The 16,312-nt window shown below is 46.6% G+C and overlaps 1 protein-coding gene across 4 annotated transcripts in view; it reads right to left on the bottom strand.

Moving 5' to 3' along the window:
- Positions 1 to 15,156, bottom strand: part of GNB1 (G protein subunit beta 1) — a 48,535-nt gene extending 33,379 nt beyond the window's left edge. The window contains exons 1-2 of one of the 4 annotated variants that reach the window (XM_045548730.1): positions 15,046 to 15,156; positions 2,692 to 2,740 (exon numbers count right to left, since the gene is read on the bottom strand). The gene's annotated coding sequence lies outside the window, so the exon portion shown is untranslated. Of the gene's footprint in view, positions 1 to 2,691; positions 2,743 to 3,995; positions 4,061 to 15,045 lie in introns of those variants that run through there. The other 3 variants (XM_045548732.1, XM_045548731.1, XM_045548733.1) reach the window with 3 other exon arrangements.
- Positions 15,157 to 16,312: the final 1,156 nt, after the last annotated feature.

Genomic DNA, 16,312 nt, shown 5'->3' with positions numbered 1-16,312 from the left:
CCTCGTGAACCCTCTGGGTCAGGGGAGACTCTGCCACCTGCCGTCCCACGTGCACTCTAATAGGTAGAAATAACCTTTGCTTTCACACTGCTCCCTGTAAACTATGCAGAACACTTTTCCCTCCAAAATAGTGTTTTTATCGGCGTTTTCACGTCCAGCCCACCTAAGCAGGACCAGTGGTATGGATAACCCTGCAGGCTGGAGGAAGGGTGACATTTTGTGGTTGACAGTCACAAGACCAAGGTTCAAATCCCAATGCTTTCTTATCGCCAGGTAGAAAGTGGGGGCAGGGCCATCCCCCTGCCAGCGCCACGAGGATTCCATCCACAGAACCGCGACCAACACACAGTAGACACTCACTAAATATGGCCTGTTATAAAAGCAGCTATGAAATTTTTAACCTGAAAAAATTTAAGTAATGGTTGGAAAACAAACTCCCTCCTCCACCCTGCCAGGCTTTCCACCCAGAGTCAGTGGGGTGGGCCCTTTTGCAGTCTGCTTGTGTAGTTTCCTCAACAACCTTCTTAAGATGTGATATACAGGCAGGGCGCGGTGGCTCACGCCTGTAATCCTAGCACTCTGGGAGGCCGAGGCGGGAGGATCGTTTGAGCTCAGGAGTTCAAAACCAGCCTGAGCAAGTGAGACCCTGTTTCTACTAAAAATAGAAAGAAATTAGCTGGACAACTAAAAATATATATAGAAAAAATTAGCCGGGCATGGTGGCGCATGCCTGTAGTTCCAGCTACTTGGGAGGCTGAGGCAGGAGGATCACTTGAGCCCAGGAGTTTGAGGTTGCTGTGAGCTGGGCTGACGCCACAGCACTCTACCCTGGGCAACAAAGTGAGACTCTGTCTTAAAAAAAAAAAAGTGACATAGAATAAATCCGTGCACTCTGATCTGCTGTGACAGCCATGTGCACCCATGAAATCCTCCTCCCAACTCAATGCATCTGTCCACCCAGCCCCGGGTGCTTGCGCCCTCCCTCCCTCCAGGCCACCCCAGCCCCATGCAAACACTGATCTGCTTCCAATCACTACACGTTGGTTTGTATTTTCTAGAAACGTACGTACACAGAGTCACACAGTGTGGACTTTCTAACAGGTTGGCTTCTCTGAGCACAGCTGTTCTGAGACGCAGCCGTGTCGCACGTCTAGGTCTCTGCAAACATCTGCCTTCACTCCTCTTAAGGGGGCCCCTAGGAGTGGGAGGCTGGATCACACTGCAGGTGTGCGTTTCAGGAAAACGCCAAGTTGCTTTCACAATGGTTGTGCCTTTCCACATTCGCACCACTCCCACCGGCAGTGCAGGGAAGTTCCCGTTCCCCAGCCCCTGCCGCGCGTGGCACTCTGCTCTTCCTAACGGCAGAGTAACGGTACTTCCCTGACAGCTGCAGGTTCTGACCGTGTTCCCAGGCACTCACCTGCTGCCTCTGTGTGTTCTCTGGCAAAGTGTCTGCTCAAGTCACCTCTCCCCGCCCCTTGTAAACTGGGTGACTTGTTTTCTTAATACTGAGTTTTAAGAATTTAAGAGTTCTTTACATATTCTGGATACAAGTCATATAAAAGACGTGATTTGCAAATATTTTCTGCCAATCTACGGCTTGTCTGTCAAGGAGCACAAATTTTTAATTTTGATAAAGTCCAGTTTATAAATGTTTTCTTTTACAGATTGTGTCTTTGATGTCATATCTAAAAAAAATCTTTGCTTAACCCAAAATCTCAACAATTTTCCTGTTTTTCTTTTTGAAGTTTTTCTAACTAAAGATTTCTATTTAGGTCTATGGTCCACTGTGAGTTAATTTTTGCGCACGGTGTCAAGTCTGCCTTTTGCATGAGGATATCCAGTTGTCCCAGCACCTAACTGCTTTTAAGTTATTTCAAACTTCAAACAGTTGCACGAATAACAAAAAGCAACTGCACACCCTTACCCAGAGTCACCAGCCACTGACACTGGGGCATGTGCTTTGTCACTTCCGCTTTATACAAACATAAAGGAATTTTTTTTCCCTGAATCATGTACCCCTTTTGTCTGTATCATATGTTGGTATTTCATTTAAGATTTGATTTGAAAAAAGGGACTCTCCAGCTTTTTTTTCTTAAAAAAAGTTGGAAATGCCGCTCTCATCCAGAATGTAGATCATAATCATTTAGGGCTCGGCAGTGGCTCACGCCTGGAATCCCAGCACTCTGGGAGGCCAGGGCGGGAGGATCGCTTGAGGTCAGGAATTCAAGACCAGCCTGAGCAAGAGAGAGACCCCCATCTCTACTAAAAATAGAAAAAAAAAAAAATTAGCCAGGTGAGGTGGCGGCGCCTGTAGTCCCAGCTACTCGGGAGGCTGAGGCAGGAGGATCGCTTGAGCCCAGGAGTTTGAGGTTGCTGTGAGCTAGGCTGACACCACGGCACTCTAGCCTGGGCAACAGAGTGAGACTCTGTCTCAAAAAAAAAAAAAAAGAAGAAAGAAAGAAAGAAAAAAAATGATAATCACTTGGGACTTTAAGCTTCTTGCTGAACATTTAAATGGAAGCTTTTTAAGAAAACACCCTTCTCAGGATCAATTTGTTCTGAAAACCAACGTCGGCCTTAAAAGAGACAGTAAAACTGTAACAAAAACCCGGCTATTAAAAAAACAAACTGAAGGAATTCATATATTGTATTTTAAAAACTTATAAGGATCAATTACATCAAAATTACCTTAATTCAGAAGTGCTTCTGGTCTGGTGTCCAATACATGTAAATGTGTCTGTAACACACAGAAAAGTCTCTATTTGCATCGCATTCAGGTTGTGAAGAAAATATCCCATTTTGCTAGTAGTTAACATTTTAAGCAAAAGCACATATGAATCTATCCCTTCCCTATTACTATTTCTTCACCAAAATTGCTTTACTTATTAGTACTTTTGTATTTTGTTTTTCAGCGTGAAAAGAATCCTTAGAAATGCTCCAGGGAAAATACTTTGAATTAAACTGAAAAGCATGGGGGTACGGTTAGAAGCCCATTACTAGAAAAATTACAGTAACAATAAAAACCCACTGCAATTCAATAACTTCTTCAAGATTGACCTAACCCAGACCTTCCCCATCTGGCAGGTGAATGGAGAGGCAAGGACTCCACCGAATCCTGAAGCAGCCGCTGGCCAACTGCTTCCCAGTCCGGGTGAGTCTCACAGGAACACTTCCAATTACCACCCCCGCCCCAACCCTCCCTGCTGCCCCGGCCCATCCAGGGCCTGCCCTGAGGTCCAGGGAACAGTCTGGAATGCTGACAGAGATCTCAGGGCAGGCTCCTGGCTCTTGACACACCTCAGCTGGAACAAGGTATGTTAAATTCCCGATTTCTCCTGAAACATCTGCTTGTACCTTCCCGGAAATTAAGTTTCAAAACATTTTAAAAATGCTTCTGTAAACTTCCCCCCAAAATTAAACTGTGTAAAAAGACCACTTGCAAGTTTCATGGTTACCACCTGCCTGTTAATTCAGCATCTGTGAGTCTACAAACTCTGGGCACACATCTGGCCTCGGGCCAGGAGAGGTGCTGAGAAGCTGAACCATCTCCCATCTGAACTGTGAATCCTAAGTCATTTACTTAACAAAGTGGTTCATTGAATAATTCTGGAGTGAGGCTGTTCATGTACAAGCAAGCACACACTTTTCCTGCAGTACATGTGGGTGTGGAAGGAAAACGGACAGTTCTTCAAAAAGTTAAACCCAGAAACACTATGTGAGCCAGCACGTCTACTCCTAGGTATACACCCCAAAGAACGGAAAACCAGGGCTCAGTGCCTGTGCACCCTGTGCTCACAGGGGCAGCATTCAGTAGCCAGAGGGGGAAAAGCCAAAATGCCCGCCGATGCATGACTGGGTGACAAAACGGGGTCCATGCACACAGTGGAGCACTATTCAGCCACAAAGAAACAGGCACTGACACATGCTGCCGCGGGGAGGAACCTCACCAACATCACGCTAGGTGAAAGAAGCTGGACAAAAAGGCCACATACATGCTGTATGATCCAACGTGTGTGAAATACCAGAACAGGCAAGTCCACAGAGACAGGACGCAGTCGTTGCCGGCAGCTGAGCGCGGGTGTGAGCGTGTGTGTATCTATGTACACAATGAGCAACTATTTAATGGGTACAGGGTTTCCTTGTGGGCTGATAAAGATGTTGTGAAATTAGGCAGAAGTGGAAGTTGCACAATGCTGTGAATATCCTAACTGCCACTGAATTGTTCACTTTAAAATGGTTTAATTTTATGTTATGTGAATTTCACCTAAAAAAAAAAAAAAAGTGAAGTCGGGGAACCTAGGAGCTAATCAGTGAATGATAACTACCCACGACCTTCATAAACCCGAGCTCCAGGGAAGGTCCTCTGAGCAGACCCCAGGCGCCACCCACTGCAACAAGTTCCAAAGCAGGGCTCTCGTTCTCCGTGTGGGGCGACAGAGTGGGGGGCTTTCTGTCGCCCTAGACACTCAGCGGCACCCTGGCCTCTGCCCTCTGGGTGCCTCCCCTGCGTCCCAGATGTCCCCTGAGGGGCAGTATCGGCCCCAGCTGAGAACTCTTTTGTTAAAAGTGATGGTCACAATTATCCCACTTCTCTATAGAAATCTTCCCCAGTATTTTCTATGTCAAAACTAGTCGGAAAAAATGCATCACAGCTTGCTCTACTTCAAACGATGAGCTCACCCTGCGGCTCAAATCCTGCCCCACGTGGCCACAGTCCGGCGAAGCAAGGATGCCGGACGCGCCGTGCAACTGCCTCACCCGGATCCACCTGCCTAGTTGTCTGGACTCATTTCTGGCTAAAAACAAGACCCAACTGTGGACTCTCGTTCTGACTACCCAGCACTAAGGACAAGACTACTGGTCCCACAATAATGTGACCTAAACCAGCAGCACCACCCTTAAAGAAAGTCAGGAAACTGAGGATTTATTAAAACCAAAGCCTACGTTCCACATTTTGCAGCGCTGCCGTACCTACGACAGGCAAAGTTCCAGTGGGAGGGAGAGGTGCCTCTTAAGACTCCCAGGGCTGACAGTATCAGATTGCTGGAGCCGGGCAGACCAGGGCATCCGGGACCCACGTGGGGCTGGCGGCAAGAGCGCCCTGCCAGGCCATCTGGAGGAAAGACCACCCTAAGCAAGGCCTGGCTTCAACGGGTCCTGCTATAGATCCCGAAACCAGGGGTGGCAGGAGCACCTGCTCAATCTTTCTGCTACACCTTTGTAGAGAGCAAGCCATCAGGGAAATTGGAGGAATTAAGGGAAGATACAGACATAAATTTGAAGAAAAAGATTAAACAATTTACAGACCCGTTTTTAGCCCAAATTTATATTTAAAATAAAATTCAAATCACAAATTTACAGGAGTAAATACAAATTTATCATCAATTTTATGAGCCAACCAAGTTGTACACAAAACTCTTAAAAGACTCCAAACCAACCCATCGCGCAGTGCAGCTCTCAGGCCTGCTGTGGGCACGGGCCCTGCTGCGCCCTGACCTCTGCACACGTCAGCCTTTGCGCACAGGCACAGCGCAAAGCTGCCAGACCGCCCTGGCACGAGGAAGGCCTGGTGCCGCACACCACGCGCCCTTCCTTCCCAGCACTGGCATCGCTCTGCGCTGCCTCTGGCTACATCTCAAATGCTGGCCTCTGAGGACTACCTAACGCCTTAGCTTCATTTTAAAGCCACCTATGGGTCAAATTCCCTGACCACCCCATTCATTCAACAAATACTTCTGAGTGCCTATAAACGTAAGTTATTAACAGTGTGGTAGACATTAAAAACACAAGTCAACAAAAACAGCCGTGGTTAGCCACCCACATGAGCCTTACAGTCCAGTGAAGAAAGCATGGCGGAGAGAGGGACACTGCCAATACAAATTCAACTAAATCAAGAAAGGCTGGGCCAGGCGTGGTGGCTCAGGCCTGTAATCTTAGCACTCTGGGAGGCCAAGGTGGGAGGATCGCTTGAGCCCAGGTGCTCAAGACCAGCCTGAGCAAGAGCAAGACCTTGTCTCTACTAAAAATAGAGAAAATTAGCTGGGTGTGGTGGCACAAACCTGTAGCCCCAGCTGCTTGGGAGGCCGAGGCAGGAGGATCACTTGAGCCCAGGAGTTGGAGGTTGCTGTGAGCTAGGCTGATGCCACGGCACTCTAGCCTGGGCGACAGAGCGAGACTGTCTCAACACAAAAAAAAGGCAGGGGGGTAGTCTCATGTGAGCCCATGTGATTTGGATAAAAGCCTGTAAATACATAAGAATGGCCAGGACAGGACTCTGAGGCTCAGGAAGGAAAAGCTCAAGCAGAAAATGCAGGCTGGACCCTCTCAGACTATGCTCCCCGGGGACTGCAGGGAAAGGGGGCGGCGGCCCAGAGCAGAGGAGCTGCAGTGAGCCCAAGTCGTTCTCGGCCAAGTGCCCAGCAGCAGGGTAGTCTATTTTCATAGTTGTGGCTGTTTCATGGCTGTATTCGGTTAGAATCCCTAGGGGATTTCCAAAGATGGAATTACTGTGTGAAAGATTAGGTACCTTTTCAAGGCTCTTTCTCTCTCTTTTTTTTTTTGGAGACAAAGCTCACTCTGTTGCTTTGTTGCCTGGGCTAGAGTGCTGTGGCGTCAGCCTAGCTCATGCAACCTCAAACTCGTGGGCTCAAGTGATCCTCCTGCCTCAGCCTCCCAAGTTGCTAGGACTACAGGTTTTTGCCACTATTTTTAGTTGCCCAGCTGATTTTTTTGGTTCTGTTTTTTGTAGAGATGGGTCTTGCTCTTGCTCAGGCTGGTCTCGAACTCCTGAGCTCAAGGGATCCTCCTGCTTTGACCTCCCAGAGTGCTAAGATTACAAGCGTGAGCCACTGTGCCCAGCCTCAAGGCTCTTGATAAAATCAACTGAGACTATGTTCTGACTCTACTGAGTTAATTTAGCAATATTAAATATTAATGTGATTAAATTCTTTGTACATAAATAATCTAGTACATGTTGAGGGTTCAAGTAACAAATACTATTATTTGGATGAGTGTAGTGTTGTTATTTCATATTTTTCAAAATCTGGAAACTGGATCCTCTTCAGGATTTCAAATCAAGCAGAGGTACACTTGTTGGGTACGATTTCTTCTGTATCAACATAACCCCAAGATGAGAGAAAACACACAGGTCCACCATTATTTATCTACCATTCTGAGGCCAGATGCAGAGGCTCAGGCCTGTAATCCCAGCACTCTGGGAGGCCAAGGTAGAGGATCTCTTGAAGCCAGGTGTTCCTATCAGCCTGAGCAACATAGCAGGACCTCATCTCTACAAAAAATTTAAAAATTAGCCAGAAGTGGTGATATGGACCCAGCTACTTGGAGGATCACTTGAGCCCACGAGTTTGAAGTTGCAGTGAGCTGTGATGATGCCACCGCACTCCAGCCTGGGCAACAGAGCAAGACTCAATAAACTAAACAAACGTATTACAATTCTGAGATCCCAAAACCAGAACAGAAAAGACACATGGGCATCAGTTAGTCTTTTTTTGCATTCAGTGTGAACAGTCGTATGTTCATCACAGGCGTTAGGGTACTGATTATAACCTTTGCTGTAAGTACTGTGCATACACACCACTTTATCTTTCTACGCCTAAAGAAGTATGAATTCCAAACACATCCAGCCCTTAGAGTTTTGCGTAAAGAACTGGGAGCTTATAAGAGACAAAGTAAACTCACTTCTGAATAATTCTCTAATGCAAACACATACTGAACAAGAAGAATGTGAAACGATAATACTGGAATTAATAATGACACCTCTGTGTCATCACCTTCAACTACCTACGGCTGGACAGATGTGGCAGCTCACAACTGCAATCTCAGAGTTTTGGGAGGCCAAGGTGTGAGGATCACCTCAGCCCAGGAGTTTGACACCAGCTTGGATAACACAATGAGCTCCCATCTCTACCCAAAAAAATGTGTACTTTTAAAACCAGATGAATTCAGGCCGGGAGCAGTAGCTGACACCTGTAATCCCAGCACTCTGGGAGGCCAAGGCAGGCAGATCATTTGAGTTCAGGAGTTTGAGACCAGTCTGGGCAAGAGCGAGACCCCGTCTCTACTAAAAAAATAGAAATTAGATGGACAACTAAAAATACATATAGAAAAAATTAGCTGGGCATGGTGGCGCCTGCCTGTAGTCCCAGCTCCTCGGGAGGCTGAGGCAGGAGGGTCGCTTGAGCCCAGGAGTTAGAGGTTGCTGTGAGCTAGGCTGACGCCACGGCACTCTAGCCTGGGCAACAGAGTGAGACTTTGTCTCAAAAAAATAAAAAATAAAAAAAGATGAATTCATATCTAATCAGTTTTTGTTCATTTTTAAATTTTTTTCCCGTACGAGACAGGGTCTGTGTCGCCCGGGCTGGAGTGCAGCAGTGTGATCACAGCTCACTGCAGCCTCAAACTCCTGGGCTTAAGCGACTCTCCTCACAGACGTGAGCTACCACGCTGGGCTTGCTCATTTTAACAGTGTTTAATGTTATTTTTTTCCTCAGTCTGGCTAGAAGTTTATCAATTTGTTTAATCTTTTCAAAAAACCAATTTTTAATTTCATTAACTTTCTCTACAGTTTTTATTTTCAATTTCATGAACTTCTGCTCCTACTTTGTTTTCTTCATTCTGGTTGCTCTAAATTTAATTTCCTCTTCCAGATTTTAAAATTAGATTGATTAGAGCTTTTTTGTTTCCTGTAGTTAGCCCTTAATGCTATAAACGTCCCTGTTAACAATGCTTTAGCTATGCCTCACAAATGCCGACATGTTTCATTTTCACTTTCATTCAAATTAAAATATTTTCTAACTTCCTTTATGATGATGCCTCCTTTGATGTTTTAAATTTCTAAATATCTGAGGACTTCTAGTTTAATTCCATTGTCAGAGAACACATTTTGTATGCTTTTTATTCTTTAAATTTGTTGAGATTTGTCTTGCAACTCAGACTGTGGTCTCCTTTGCTGAAAGTTCAACGTGAAAAGAACATCTTGGGTAGCTCCACACGTGCCAATTAGGACACACTGGTTGACAGTGCAGGTTTATTTACCTCCTCTTGCAATTCAATCAGTGCTCACCTTATGTACTTTGAAGCTCCACTGTTGGGTACCTGCCCATTTAGGATTAGGACGTCTTCTTGATGAGCTGACTTCTTACATCACGTGGTAACGTAACTTTTAATCCCTGGTAACAGTCCTTTTCCTGAAGCCTACTTTGCCTTTTTTTTTTTTTTTTTTTTGAGACAGAGTCTCACTCTGTTGCCCAGGCTAGAGTGCCGTGGCATCAGCCTCGCTCACAGCAACCTCAGACTACTGGGCTCAAGGGATCCTCCTGCCTCAACCTCCCGAGCAGCCAGGACTACAGGCATGCGCCACCATGCCCAGCTAATTTTTTCTATATGTATTTTTAGTTGTCCGGCTAATTTCTTTCTATTTTTAGTAGAGACGGGGTCTCGCTCTTGCTCAGGCTGGTCTCGAACTCCTGACCTTGAGCGATCCGCCTGCCTCGGCCTCTCAGAGTGCTGGGATGACAGGCGTGAGCCACCACGCCCGGCCCCTTTGTCTAGTATTTTAACTGCCACTGCAGCCAATACTAAGCTTTGAGTACTAATCTTTGATTAGTAGTTGCATGATACACCCATTTCCATCTTTTTATTTTTAAGCTATATCTTTACATTTGAAGTAAATGATCTTGTACATCATATGGCTGACTCTTCCTTTTTAAAATATAATCTGACAATCTCTTCCTTTAAACGGGAGGTTTGGGCCATCGATGAAATCACTGACAAGGCTGTATTTGAAACTATCATGGAGAGCTATGTTCTACCTGCCCATCTGTTGCTTCTCGCTCCCTTTTTCCTGCCTTCGTTTAGACTGAGTACTTTCTATGCTCCTATTTTATCTCCACTACTAGCTTATTAGCAACATCTCTGTAAGAATTTCCTAGCGGTTGCTCCAGGGTTGACAATACAGACTTAATACGGTCTTCCAGTCTTTCACGTAACACAGTCGACCATCAAATAACATCCTAGCACTTTGCACATGAGTTTCCCTAGATCCTTCTGCAGTCCACAGAGCGAAAGACCGGGCTGCTCATGCACACAGGCCAGACTTCCTCCCTCACACCCTGTCAGGATGGCGGCACTTTACTGACGGGGGTGGGGCTGGGGAGAATCTTAAAACAAAATACAGCCGACACCTGAACAAAAAGCGTTTGAACTACCTGGCTCCACTTATATGCAGACTTTTTTTCAGTAAAAATTGGAAAATTTTTTGGAGACTTGCAGCAATTTGAAAAAAACCCAAGATTAACTGTGTAGCCTAGAAACGTCAAAAAAAATTAAGAGAAAGTTAGGTATGTTATGAATGCATAAAGCATATAAGTAGAGACTAGCCTATTTTATTTACTAGCATAAAATATACACAAATCTATTACAAAAAGCTAAAATTTCAACTCTCACACAGAGTGCACCATTAGCAATCAAGGGAAACGCATCAAACATAAAGATGCCGTATTAACTCACAATTGCGTGACATTAACTGTGGCAAGCTCCAGTAACACCCCGAGACACTGACCGTCTCCGCGTGAGCCATCTCACAGGTAAACCGCATACAGCGTAACACACGACCTCTCAGGGTTCTCCCGTATTTTTCATCACTTTTAGCATAATACAGGAAACCTTGAATAAAAACCACAGGACACACATGAAATGCCACCACTCACGCTGCAAGTGCTCCCGAGAAACAGAGGAGAGTCACGACATTACAAGAAAAGGTCGAACTGCCTGCTATGTTCCACAGAACGGGATCTGCAGCTGTGGCCGTGCCATTTCCAGATAAATTAACTCAGCATAAGGACCATTGTAAAAAAAAAAGAAGAAAAGGAAATCGTGAAGCCATGGCTGCAGCTATGCCAGCAGGCACGAAAACCCCGCACTTTTGTGTGAAATACCTTTTTAACTCCTACTGCAAATGCAGCTTTTGCCAGGAGTGGCGGCTCACACCTGTAATTCTATCACTTTGGGAGGCCAAGCGGGAGGATCGCTTGAAGCCCGGAGTTTGAGACTGCACTGAGCTGTGACGAGCCACGCAGTCTAGGCAGTCTAGGCAGTCTACCCGGGGCAAGAGACCCTCAGAGAGGAGAGAAGAGAAAATGCAGCTTCTATGTGGGTGCAAGATTGCTGTAGGAAAGATAGACCTATAGACTCCAATATGATTTCAGAAGTCGTCATTTGATGACAACCTAAAGCAAAAGGAAGGTGAAGGATCTAAAAGCTGGAGAATTTGATGCCAGCAAAGGATGGTTTGATAACTCAGAAAGAGACTGGGCTTTAAAATCGTCAAAATGACAGAAGCAGCAGCTTCTGCCAACCAAGGGGCAGCAGAGCTCCAGACACCATTAAGAATATCATTGAGGAAGAAGAAAATCTGCCCACACAGCTTTTTAATACAGATGAAAGTTACCTATTCTGGGGAAAAAAATGCCAGGAAGGACATGTATTAGCAAGGAAGAGCAGTGAGCGCCGGCATCTGAGGCAAGAGCGGACAGGCTACCTCTATGGCTCTGCGCACATGCGGTCGGTTTCGGTCAAGACTGCACTCATCCAATGAGGCTACGAGCCTTGAAGGGAAAAGATAACCCCAGCTGTCCGTCTCCTGGTTGCACCAGGCAGGGCCAGTGAAAACCCCTTTCCTGGACTGGTCCCATCGATGCTCTGTCCCTGACGTCAGAAAGTACCTTGCCAATAAGGCACTGCTTGTTCAAGTTCTTTTGATATCGGGCAACGCCCCTGGCCACCCAGAACCCGCGAGTTCAGCACCGAAGGTGTTACGTGGTCTACTTGCCCCCAAATACAAAGTTCTCAACTTAGCCTGTAGATCTGGAGACATAAGGACCATTTTCTTTCTTTCTTTTTTTTTTTCTGGAGACAGAGTCTCACTCTATTGCCTGGCCTAGAGTGTAATGATGTCGTCATAGCTCACAGCAACCTCAAACTCCTGGGCTCAAGCAATCCTCCTGCCTCAGCCTCCCAGACTGCTGGGATTACAGGTGTGAGCCACCGCACCCGGCTGTCATGAGGACCTTTAAGAGTCATCACACACAGTACTCTATGGAAAGGACTGTCAACGCTATGGAAAAGAACCCCCATAGGGAAAACATCATGAAAGTACAGAAGGATTATACCACTGAAGATGCCATCATTGTTACAGAAAGAGCCCAAAACCATAACTTCCTGCAGGAGAAAACTGTGTCCAGATGTTCTGCCTGACTTCACAGGATTTACAACAGAGCCAACCAAGGAAGCCATGATAGAAACGGAATATGGCAAAACAGTTGGTGGATGGAGGGTTTTAAGATACGGATTCCGTAGAAACCCACGAGCTAACACACCCCACCCCAGAGGATGACGTGACGGAGAGGGCTGCTTCCACACCAGTGCCAGACAACGAGGAAGAGGGCTCAGAAGCTGCTGTCAAGTGACAGAACACAATTACCATTAGACCATCTGGCAGAAGGGTTCCAATCTTTCAAGACTGCTTTTGACTTCTTTTAAACACAGACCCTTCTGTGATACAGGAAGGGAAACTCAACTGGTATAGGAACATTTTTAGAGAATTGAAAAAGTAAAAAATTCAGACAGAAATGATGACCTGTTTCCCTAAAGTCCCACCGAGTGAGTGTGCTGCTCCACCTCTTCTGCCTCTGACACCCGCGAGAGCAGTCTAAACCCTCCTCTTCCTCCTCAGACCACTCAACTTGAAGATGAGAATAAAGACCTTTATGATGAGCCAATTCCACTTAATGAATAGTAAATATATTTTCCCTTCTTTTCCCTAGCTTACTTTATTGTAAAAAAACGGTATATAATACAGGTAGCATACAATATGTGTTAACCAACTGTTTATCAATAAGGATTCCCATTGACAGCAGACTATCAATAGTTAAGTTGACAGGGAGTCAAAAATTATACTCGCATTTTCAACGAACCCTATTTTTTCCTTCCCACTCTTTGTATCACAATTGTCTAGCATTTTAGTGTGGTCTTTCTGATAGGGAACTTCAAAATCTCTTGGAATTTCTAGACTGATAAGGTGTGTCTTTGTTACACATGAGCCCCTGAGTTTATGCTAAGAGATAAGATGACTCAGGTGATTAAAGGGTTGGGGTTTTTTTGTTTGAGACAGAGTCTCACTCTGTCTCCCTGGCTCGAGTGTGGTGGCATCATCACAGCTCACAGCAACCTCAACTCCTGGGCTCAAGCGATCCTCTTGCCCTAGCCTCCCAAGTAGTTGGGACTACAGGCTTGCACCACCACACCTGACTAATCTTTTCTATTTTTGGTAGAGATGTGGCCTGGAACTCCTGACCTCAAGAGATCCTCCCGCATTGGCCTCTCAGAGTACGAGGATTACAAGCGTCAGCCACCAGCCTGATCCTGGGTTGGAGTTTTAAGCCATTCTGACCTGAGGGTCTGAGGTGTGAAAACTGAGTTCAATCTCGTAGTCAATGAATTGATCAATTATGTCTATGTAATGAAACCCCAATAAAAACTGTGACCCCCCCCCAAAAAAAACCCCACCCTGTGGACACCAAGGCTCAGGGCAGCTACTGTGGCAAAGGCAGCTCCGTGTGAGGACAGGGATTCCACGGGGAGACGGCACAGCTCTGTGAGACCCTCCCAGACCTTGCCCTGTGTGTCCCTTCATTTGGTTGGTCTGATCTGTATCCCTTATAATAAAATTATAGCGTTAAGTATAATGCTCTCCTGAGCTCTGTGAGTTGTTCTAGCAAATTACCAAACTTGAGGAATATTAAAAAAAAACTCAAACCACTTTTTTCCTTTGCTCTTACACCAACACAATAACGATCAACACAGAAAAATTGTGTGACCCGCGTGTGTGCGTGTGTGTGTGCGTGCGTGCGTGCGTGCGTGCGTGTGTGTGTGTGTGTCGGGAGGGTTCTCCCACCACCAGGAGGGGACACCAGCGGGATGCCCTCCAACTCAATCCTGACACTATCCACATGGAGACAGCGTCTAATCCCACAGGTTGAGAGCTCAGCCCCCAAGACCACCCCCTCTTAGATGCCAGCCCCAAGTCCAGGCCTCCAGAACGTCTCCCACAGCTGCTTCTTCGGTTTCATTCAGTTTGGTGGAGCAGCTCACAGAACTCAGGAAACACGTTTCCTCGTTTGTCATAAAGGACATTACAAAGGAGACAGACAAAGAGATGCACCGGGCGAGGTGCAGGGGAAGGGCCAGGAGCTTCTACCCCTCTGCAGGGGCACCACCCCCACCCTGGGACCGCCATGTGTTCAGCTCTCTGGACGCTCCCTGAACCCCGTCCTCTTGGGGCTTTTATGGAGACTTTTGTTGGACAGGCATCACTGACAACTGGACACAGACGTCACTGGACAAACAGCGTCTGATCTAAGCCCAGCAAGGCCTGTCTGCTCAGAGTCTTGCTGGCCTCCCTGGGCAGCATCCCCTCCTCCAGGGTATGCGACAGGACCCTCTATGGAATGAGGGTCTTGTGATTCACGATCAGATTGGAGTCCTGAAATTCTGTTTCCTGAGGCTGCTTCTGAGTCCTAAGCACCCAACATTGTCACAAAAGACTGTGACAAGGGTTATGGGAGTCATGAGTCAGGAACCACGGATGAAAACATACCTTTACATATGTTATACACTAATAATATCACAAGGAGATCATGGGAACGCCCCAAACTTGCAGCCACTGGTCAGAGCCCAGGCAGCCTGGGGCTCCAACCATGCAGCAGGCATCTCCAGGGAGAGTGGCCGTACTGGGGACTGTGCCCGACCGGACAGCTGGCACAGACGGCCGCAGGGTGCTGGCCGTAGGGGCTGCACCTCTGCCTGACGTGCTTCCTGCTCTTGTAGGGCAGATCTACTGGCAATGAACTCTGCAGCTTTTGCATGAAAAAGTCTACTTCGCCTTCATTCTGAAAAGTATTTTCACTGGATGTGGACTTCGGCACTGACAGTTTTGTCCCTTCAGGCCTTTCAAGATGTACTCACAGGCTCGATGGCACGCGCTGTGGTCCCGACTGCTCAGGAGGCTGAGGCAGGTCGCTTGAGCACAGGAGGTGGGGGATGCAGGGAGCTATGATCACACCACCGTACTTCAGCCTGAGCAACAGAGCAAGATGTGTCTTTAAGTAAAACAAGAAAAAAAAAAAAAAAAAAGATGTTACTCCACTCTCTTCTCACTTGCATAGTTTTTAACCAAAAGTCTATTGTAGTTCTTTGTTCCTTTGGGTGAAATGTACCTTTTTTCTCTGGCTACATTCAAATTTTTCTCTTTATTTTTGATTTTCAGCAGTTTGACTGTGATGCCCAGGTGGTGGGTTGGTTTGTACTGAAGGTGCTTAGAGTTCTCTGAACTTCACAGATCTCTGGTTTGCTGTCTTTTATTAACTGAAACGTTCTTTTTTTTTTTTTTTTTGAGACAGAGTCTCGCTTTGTTGCCCAGGCTAGAATGAGTGCCGTGGCGTCAGCCTAGCTCACAGCAACCTCAAATTCCTTGGCTTAAGCGATCCTCCTGCCTCAGTCTCCCCAGTAGCTGGGACTACAGGCATGCACCACCATGTCCGGCTAATTTTTTCTATATAGATTTTAGTTGGCCATATAATTTCTTTCTATTTTTTTTAGTAGAGATGGGGTCTCGCTCTTTCTCAGGCTGGTCTCGAACTCCTGACCTCGAGCAATCCACCCGCCTCGGCCTCCCAGAGTGCTAGGATTACAGGTGTGAGCCACTGCGCCTGGCCTTTTTTTTTTTTTTTTTGAGACAGAGTCTCACTGTGTTGCCCGGGCTAGAGTGCCATGGCGTCAGCCTAGCTCACAGCAACCTCAAACTCCTGGGCTCAAGCGATCCTCTTGCCTCAGCCTCCTGAGTAGCTGGGACTACAGGCATGCGCCACCATGCCTGGCTAATTTTTTTTTTGTTTCTATATATATTTTTAGCTGTCCATATAAATTCTTTCTATTTTTAGTAGAGACGGGGGTCTCGCTCTTGCTCAGGCTGGTCTCGAACTCCTGAGCTCAAACAATCCACCCACCTCGGCCTCCCAGAGTGCTGGGATTACAGGCGTGAGCCACCGCGCCCGGCCCACTGAAACGTTCTTAACCAGGAGCTCTTCAAGCATTTCCTCTGCCCCACTTTCTCTCCAGAGCAGCAATTACACGCATGTCAGACCGTCTGTCCCGCCCCACAACTCTGGAGACTGTTTTTGTCAGTTTATTCTTCTGTCCTTATGTCTCACTTTGGATTTCTACTGACCCCATC

The sequence above is a fragment of the Lemur catta genome, chromosome 3, assembly GCF_020740605.2.
Source record: "Lemur catta isolate mLemCat1 chromosome 3, mLemCat1.pri, whole genome shotgun sequence".
Classification (NCBI taxonomy): domain Eukaryota; kingdom Metazoa; phylum Chordata; class Mammalia; order Primates; family Lemuridae; genus Lemur; species Lemur catta.
The sequence above is the reverse complement of the archived record's forward strand: the minus strand, read 5'-3'. Positions and strand labels throughout refer to the sequence as shown.